Source organism: Diaphorina citri, unplaced genomic scaffold, assembly GCF_000475195.1.
Source record: "Diaphorina citri unplaced genomic scaffold, Diaci psyllid genome assembly version 1.1 scaffold2315, whole genome shotgun sequence".
In the NCBI taxonomy this organism is placed as follows: domain Eukaryota; kingdom Metazoa; phylum Arthropoda; class Insecta; order Hemiptera; family Psyllidae; genus Diaphorina; species Diaphorina citri.
Window position 1 is genome coordinate 15,371 of NW_007379739.1, and position 6,933 is coordinate 22,303.

General features: G+C 41.8%; 1 long non-coding RNA gene across 1 annotated transcript; it reads left to right on the forward strand.

Moving 5' to 3' along the window:
- The first annotated feature begins 439 nt into the window (after window positions 1-439).
- Window positions 440-6,233, forward strand: LOC113471338. Its single transcript, XR_003394075.1, has 2 exons — window positions 440-579; window positions 6,007-6,233. It is a non-coding gene; the product is annotated as an uncharacterized LOC113471338 (long non-coding RNA).
- The last annotated feature ends 700 nt before the right edge of the window (window positions 6,234-6,933 follow it).

The window sequence follows — 6,933 nt, forward strand, 5'->3', positions numbered from 1 at the left end:
TGTGGTACTTTGGCCAAGAAGACATGAATTTTCCACACCCTGGCTGCCAATGCATATTCCATAGTGTTCACCCACAGACCCCCTTGTATGAAAACATCTCCCTTAAATTATTATTCGTCAAATCTTCAATTAGGTCATAGGCAGGGGCTGTACGCAGGATTTTTTATTGAGGGAGGGGTCCCAAGAGTTCAAACAATGATGTACCGGAGGGTGGATGGTCCAAATTTTCGGAGTTTACCCCATAGACAAGTCTCTAGCTCATACTGTTCCCCAGATATTATTGAATTACACCGAAAACCACCAAAAAGCGGCCGAAATGCCGCCAACCGTTGCACCGGTCTTAACCAAAAGTTTCGTGTCGCATCCTTGTCACATTTGACAGCTGCATACCAAATTTCAAGTGAAAACTTTAACATCTTTCTGCCTCTCCATGACTTCACGTGACGTAATGGTAGTGTGTTTGTACCTTAAGTTACATCGAGTTAGAGTTAGAGACCACACTGTATTGCCAAGGACATTCGCATCATGATGTCATCAACTAAATCTCTCCTATCCATACACCATACTTTAGATTTTTAGGTCGAGACAGACAGACACACACGGACCAATGGCTGAAATTTTGGAATTAGGCTCTAGGGACCTCAAAACGTGTTTTGGCACTAAAATCTGACCATCGAAAATTAGACCCGATTACATTACTTTCCTTCCTATAGGTAGGATAAGGAAAGTAAAAATGAAGCCCTGTTGTTGTTAACGTCTATGTCGACATTTATTGGGGAGGGGCTCTCGCCCCCTCTAAAAACGGCCCTGGCCGTGGGTGATACCCTCGATATTAGTCTGAAACTCTCAAGTGCTTCACTTGTATGAGTTGTGAGTCAAACACTCAACAAGTGAAGTACCCATTGCACTCTTCCAATGTTTGTGTACACGAACTACGTAATGGCTGAGTCACCAATTGTCACTGGCGTCATATAATCTGAAATTCTGAGCGTTCGAACGTTCTGTCAAGCTATACTGATACTGAACTACCATTCATATGCATTTTCATTATTTACAAACTGATAAGCTGATAAGAGAAGGCCGGATATACCTAAGCTGTATTTCATTTTTTTTTTATTTTTTTTTATTTTTTTTTTATTTTTAAGATGAGTGTTCCACCGCCGTTTTTATTTCGTAGCAATGGAACAACTGCTACATTAGACGCTTGTGGCCTGTGTCGTAGCATGCCCATCCCATAGTATGCCTGTCATCAGATGGGCGAGAAGAGACACAATACTTCCCATTTAGGTGCTGGGTCAACACGAGAACACCAGAAAGTAACCCGTTAAATAATTTGCACAATCGAAACGTACTTTTATTATCGTACTTTTATTTTTATTCCAACAAGGAGATTCCACTTGGGGCTTAATAGCGCGACCACACTTGCTGTCACGGGCCAAGGATGTATTTTCAATCGATTCCCTCCCGCGGCGGATTTTATCCTGAAAGGATAGGGTTCGTTCTCGGAACGGCTGGCTTCCTCCTATCCTGCATTCCTATATTAACCATACACTATTATCAACAGCCTCTTGATCTTGGGCTTAATAGCGCGACCACACTTGCTGTCACGGGCCAATGATGTATTTTCAATCGATTCCCTCCCGCGGCGGATTTTATCCTGAACGGATAGGGTTCGTTCTCGGAACGGCTGGCTTCCTCCTATCCTGCATTCCTATATTAACCATGCACCATTATCAACAGCCTCTTGATCTCGGGAAGTTACTTTACAACTAACTGTAATTAAACTCACATGAAGGGGTAAACGCTTCCTTCTCTTCGCTTTCGGAACGATAAGACCTTGGCAGTTACAGTTCCCTCTGTCAAACCTCATTTTTTAATACATTTTTTTTTTCTATCGCCCCGCGCTACTGACGTCAGTTGAGGCTTACATTCTCCAGTCAAACCTATTCTTACTGTGCACCATTCTCTACCATTTGTTAAATTAAAACTAATTATAAACCTCCTCGTATCTCGTATCTGTAATTATAACATGACAGGAGGCAGGTACATCATGTTGTGTGTGTCCTGTAAGGGGTTTTCATGTCAAACTGTACTATCGTGGCAGAATAAATTGTTTGTGGACACGATAGATCTAGAATTTCTGGGCAATAATATATGCTCGAGATAGGAGCAACCTCTGTGGCCGAATGAGAATCACACTAGGCTTGCACGCAGGAGGCCCGGGTTCGATTCCCGGCGGGGCCGAGGTTTTTTCGGCTCTAGACCTTGTGCAGACTGGAAACAAAATAACTAGGTTAGGTTGTGGAGACATAATAACATGGCTATGGAGTATGGAGATAGAATTATTATAGAGCAGGGGTGGCCACTAAACATACTTTCGGGAGCAGCAATCCCAAAAAACCGATTTGGTGCGAGCTACGCCGCAGGCGAAATTTTTGAAAATTTTGCTCTACAATCTTCAGAATTCAGTCTCATCGAAATTCTGATTTTTTGAGAATTTTTTTGTGCACTCAGCCTTGTGAGGACAATGGAGTAGCTACTTCAATCGAGTAGCGACCAGTGGCGGCATTGTCATTGTAAAAAGATTGGTGAAAAATAATAGCAATATTTTTTCAAGCGGTTTGATAGAGGGAACTGTAACTGCTAATGTCTTATCGTCCCGAAAGAAGTCAGAAGGAACACAGGGTAGGAAAAAGCCAGTATCGCCCCGCACTACTGATGTGAGTTGAGGCTTACATTCTCCAGTCAAACCTATCTATCCTTACTGTGCACCATTCTCTACCATTTGTTAAATTAAAACTAATTATAAACCTCCTCGTATCTCGTATCTGTAATTATAACATGACAGCAGGCAGGTACATCATGTTGTGTGTGTCCTGTAAGGGGTTTCATGTCAAACAGTACTATCGTGGCAGAATAAATTGTTTGTGGACACGATAGATCTAGAATTTCTGGACAATAATATATGCTCGAGATAGGAGCGACCTCTGTGGCCGAATGAGAATCACACTAGGCTTGCACGCAGGAGGCCCGGGTTCGATTCCCGGCGGGGCCGAGGTTTTTTTCGGCTCTGTGCTTGGAGTTCGGTGTGCACTCAGCCTCGTGAGGACACTGGAGTAGCTACTTCAATCGAGTAGCGACCAGTGGCGGCATTGTCATTGTAAAAAGATTGGTGAAAAATAATAACAATATTTCTTCAAGCGGTTTGATAGAGGGAACTGTAACTGCTAATGTCTTATCGTCCCGAAAGAAGTCAGAAGGAACACAGGGTAGGAAAAAGCCAGCCCTTCCGAAAACGAACCCTATCTGTTTAGAATAGGCCCCGGGCGGGAATCGAACCCGCGGCCTAGCGCTTACAAGGCAGACGCGCTACCCTCAAAGCTAACTATACTACTGTACGTGTACATTTTACAGTTGACTATACAGTAGAACCTCGATTATTTCAACTTCCATTATTTCAACTCTAAAATCCATTGTTTTTTTTCTATCTTTCAAAGGATATCCTATCTTATCAGAGGAAAATATCATAGAAATTAGAAATAATAATAATAATAGTGCTTATTTATACTGCTCGCATAGGACTGAAAAGTCCCTTTACTCCAGCAGTAGGCTACTACTATTATTGTGGTCAAATTCTCAAATTATATTGAGGATAAAATTCCATACCTCAGCTGGGATTGAACCCACGCCCTCCTGTTTACCAGGAAAAGAAGAGAATTAAGTAAATTTTGGGAGAGAGAAATTTTGGGAGAGCAGAAAGTAGATTGGTAGAGAGGAAACTGAAAGAACTTTTCGTATTTCACTTGAATGTGTAGTGGTCCCAATTAGTTGAAATAATCGAGGTTCTACTGTACAAGTGTACAATATTAGATCTTAGAACTGGTAGGTCACTCTTCTGATATAGTCAGTTGATTCAGTTCGAATGAATGAGAAATGAGAATTGCTACATAACCTACCTACCCACACTCTGTTCAAATAAGTACTTACGTAACTCGTAACTCTCTTGGTTCTACGAATTTTAACTTCCAACACCGAGTTATTCAAGGTAGAAACAAGCCAGCCTAGTTAGCTTAGTTGGTAGTGCGTCTGCCTTGTAAGCGCTAGGCCGCGGGTTCGATTCCCGCCCGGGGCGGGTTTTATCCTGATGGGATAATGTTCGTTCTCGGAACGGCTGGCTTTCTCCTATCCTGTCTTCCTTCTCTCTTCGATTTCTGATAAGACCATAGCAGTTACAGTTCCCTCTGTCAAACCTCTTTAAAAAAAGGTAAGAAACACACTATCATCACGTCACGTAACGTAAGGTGATAGTAGTGTAGCTATAATGAACGAAATTACCCACACTATTATGGGAAAACTTTGAACTATATCTTTCTGACTCCCCATGAGTTCACGTGACGTGATGGAAGGTAGTGTGTTTCTACCTTAAGTTATATCGAGAGTTAGATACCACACTGTATTGCCAAGGACATTCGCATCATGATGTCATCAACTAAATCTCTCCTATCCATACACCATACTTTAGATTTTTAGGTCCTATAATACTCCATACTTTAGAATCTTTAGATTTAGAATATTCTGTTGCTATTGCCCTTATCCTGCCATACATTCAACCTGCCTCGGTGGTGTAGTGGTCAAGGCACTCGCCTGGTAAACAGGAGGGCGTGGGTTTAATCCGAGCCGAGGTATGGAATTTTATCCTCAATATAATTTGAGAATTTGACCACAAGAATAGTAGTAGCCTACTGCTGGAGTAAAGGGACTTTTCGGTCCTATGCGAGCAATATAAATAAGCACTATTATTATTATTATTATTATTATACATAGTTTGGGATATAGACTTCTCAAGGTGTGTCCACACATAGTCGACCGGCTGTCGGTCGATGTCGACTGAAACCGTCCACACTGCCTTGACAACATAGAAAACCGTCCACACTGCCTTGACAACATAGAAAACCGTCCACACTGCCTTGACAACATAGAAAACCGTCCACACTGCCTTGACAACATAGAAAACCGTCCACACTGCCTTGACAACATAGAAAACCGTCCACACTGCCTTGACAACATAGAAAACCGTCCACACTGCCTTGACAACATAGAAAACCGTCCACACTGCCTTGACAACATAGAAAACCGTCCACACTGCCTTGACAACATAGAAAACCGTCCACACTGCCTTGACAACATAGAAAACCGTCCACACTGCCTTGACAACATAGAAAACCGTCCACACTGCCTTGACAACATAGAAAACCGTCCACACTGCCTTGACAACATAGAAAACCGTCCACACTGCCTTGACAACATAGAAAACCGTCCACACTGCCTTGACAACATAGAAAACCGTCCACACTGCCTTGACAACATAGAAAACCGTCCACACTGCCTTGACAACATAGAAAACCGTCCACACTGCCTTGACAACATAGAAAACCGTCCACACTGCCTTGACAACATAGAAAACCGTCCACACTGCCTTGACAACATAGAAAACCGTCCACACTGCCTTGACAACATAGAAAACCGTCCACACTGCCTTGACAACATAGAAAACCGTCCACACTGCCTTGACAACATAGAAAACCGTCCACACTGCCTTGACAACATAGAAAACCGTCCACACTGCCTTGACAACATAGAAAACCGTCCACACTGCCTTGACAACATAGAAAACCGTCCACACTGCCTTGACAACATAGAAAACCGTCCACACTGCCTTGACAACATAGAAAACCGTCCACACTGCCTTGACAACATAGAAAACCGTCCACACTGCCTTGACAACATAGAAAACCGTCCACACTGCCTTGACAACATAGAAAACCGTCCACACTGCCTTGACAACATAGAAAACCGTCCACACTGCCTTGACAACATAGAAAACCGTCCACACTGCCTTGACAACATAGAAAACCGTCCACACTGCCTTGACAACATAGAAAACCGTCCACACTGCCTTGACAACATAGAAAACCGTCCACACTGCCCCATACTTTAGATTTTTAGGTCCTATAATACTCCATACTTTAGATTTAGGTCCTATAATACTCCATACTTTAGATTTAGGTCCTATAATTCCTGGTAGGTCCAAATAGATTTAGGTCCAACTTTCTTGTATTCCATTTTTTATTCATTTATATTTTTATTTATACTTATAGTTAAGTAAACTATCTGCTGTAATAATATCCTTCTTAGAAGCATTGTGTCTTAGGAAGGATCCTCTTGTATTTGTATTTACTTGTTATTGTCAAATAAAGAAAATAAAACATTAAACATAATACTCCATACTTTAGAATCTTTAGATTTAGGATGTTGTGTTTCTGTTGCTAAGTCCTGGCAAACATACTTTGGGAGTTTAGAACATCGTCTTATGTACCATGAAACTTTGCTCCTATAGTGTGTCCAGATCAATGTGACAGCAAAAAAAATATGCATGGTTGCCAAACATGTCACATGTGCAATGGTAGAGAATCTTTGAAAGGGGAAGGTATATTGCACAGTGCTTCCTCCGACAGTGAAACAAAGTCAGGCTGGGCGATATCCACCTTGCCTGCTCTGGAATCAAACCTCTGAACTTAGAGTTACCTCTGCATTTTAAAAGAGAGAGTTTATCAAAAATAGACCTTTACCCTTTACCTCAAATGCAACAATGTAAGGATTTCCTGCAATATGATTGGTTCCTTCATTTTGGGTTGATGACTCACTGCTGTCACATTGATCTGGATGAACTTTAGCACCTATCTATACCTTAGATTTAGGATGTGTTGCTGTTGCCCTTACCAGTCCTGACATAGTTTGGGATATTGACATCTCTTCTATTTTGCACCCAGTACCTTGCTTGAGTGTTGTACTGAATTAAGAAAAAAATCGAGACAGCTTTCGTTTCCATCCCTTTACTTTGCTGACAGTCATTCCTTCTATTTTATACAGTCT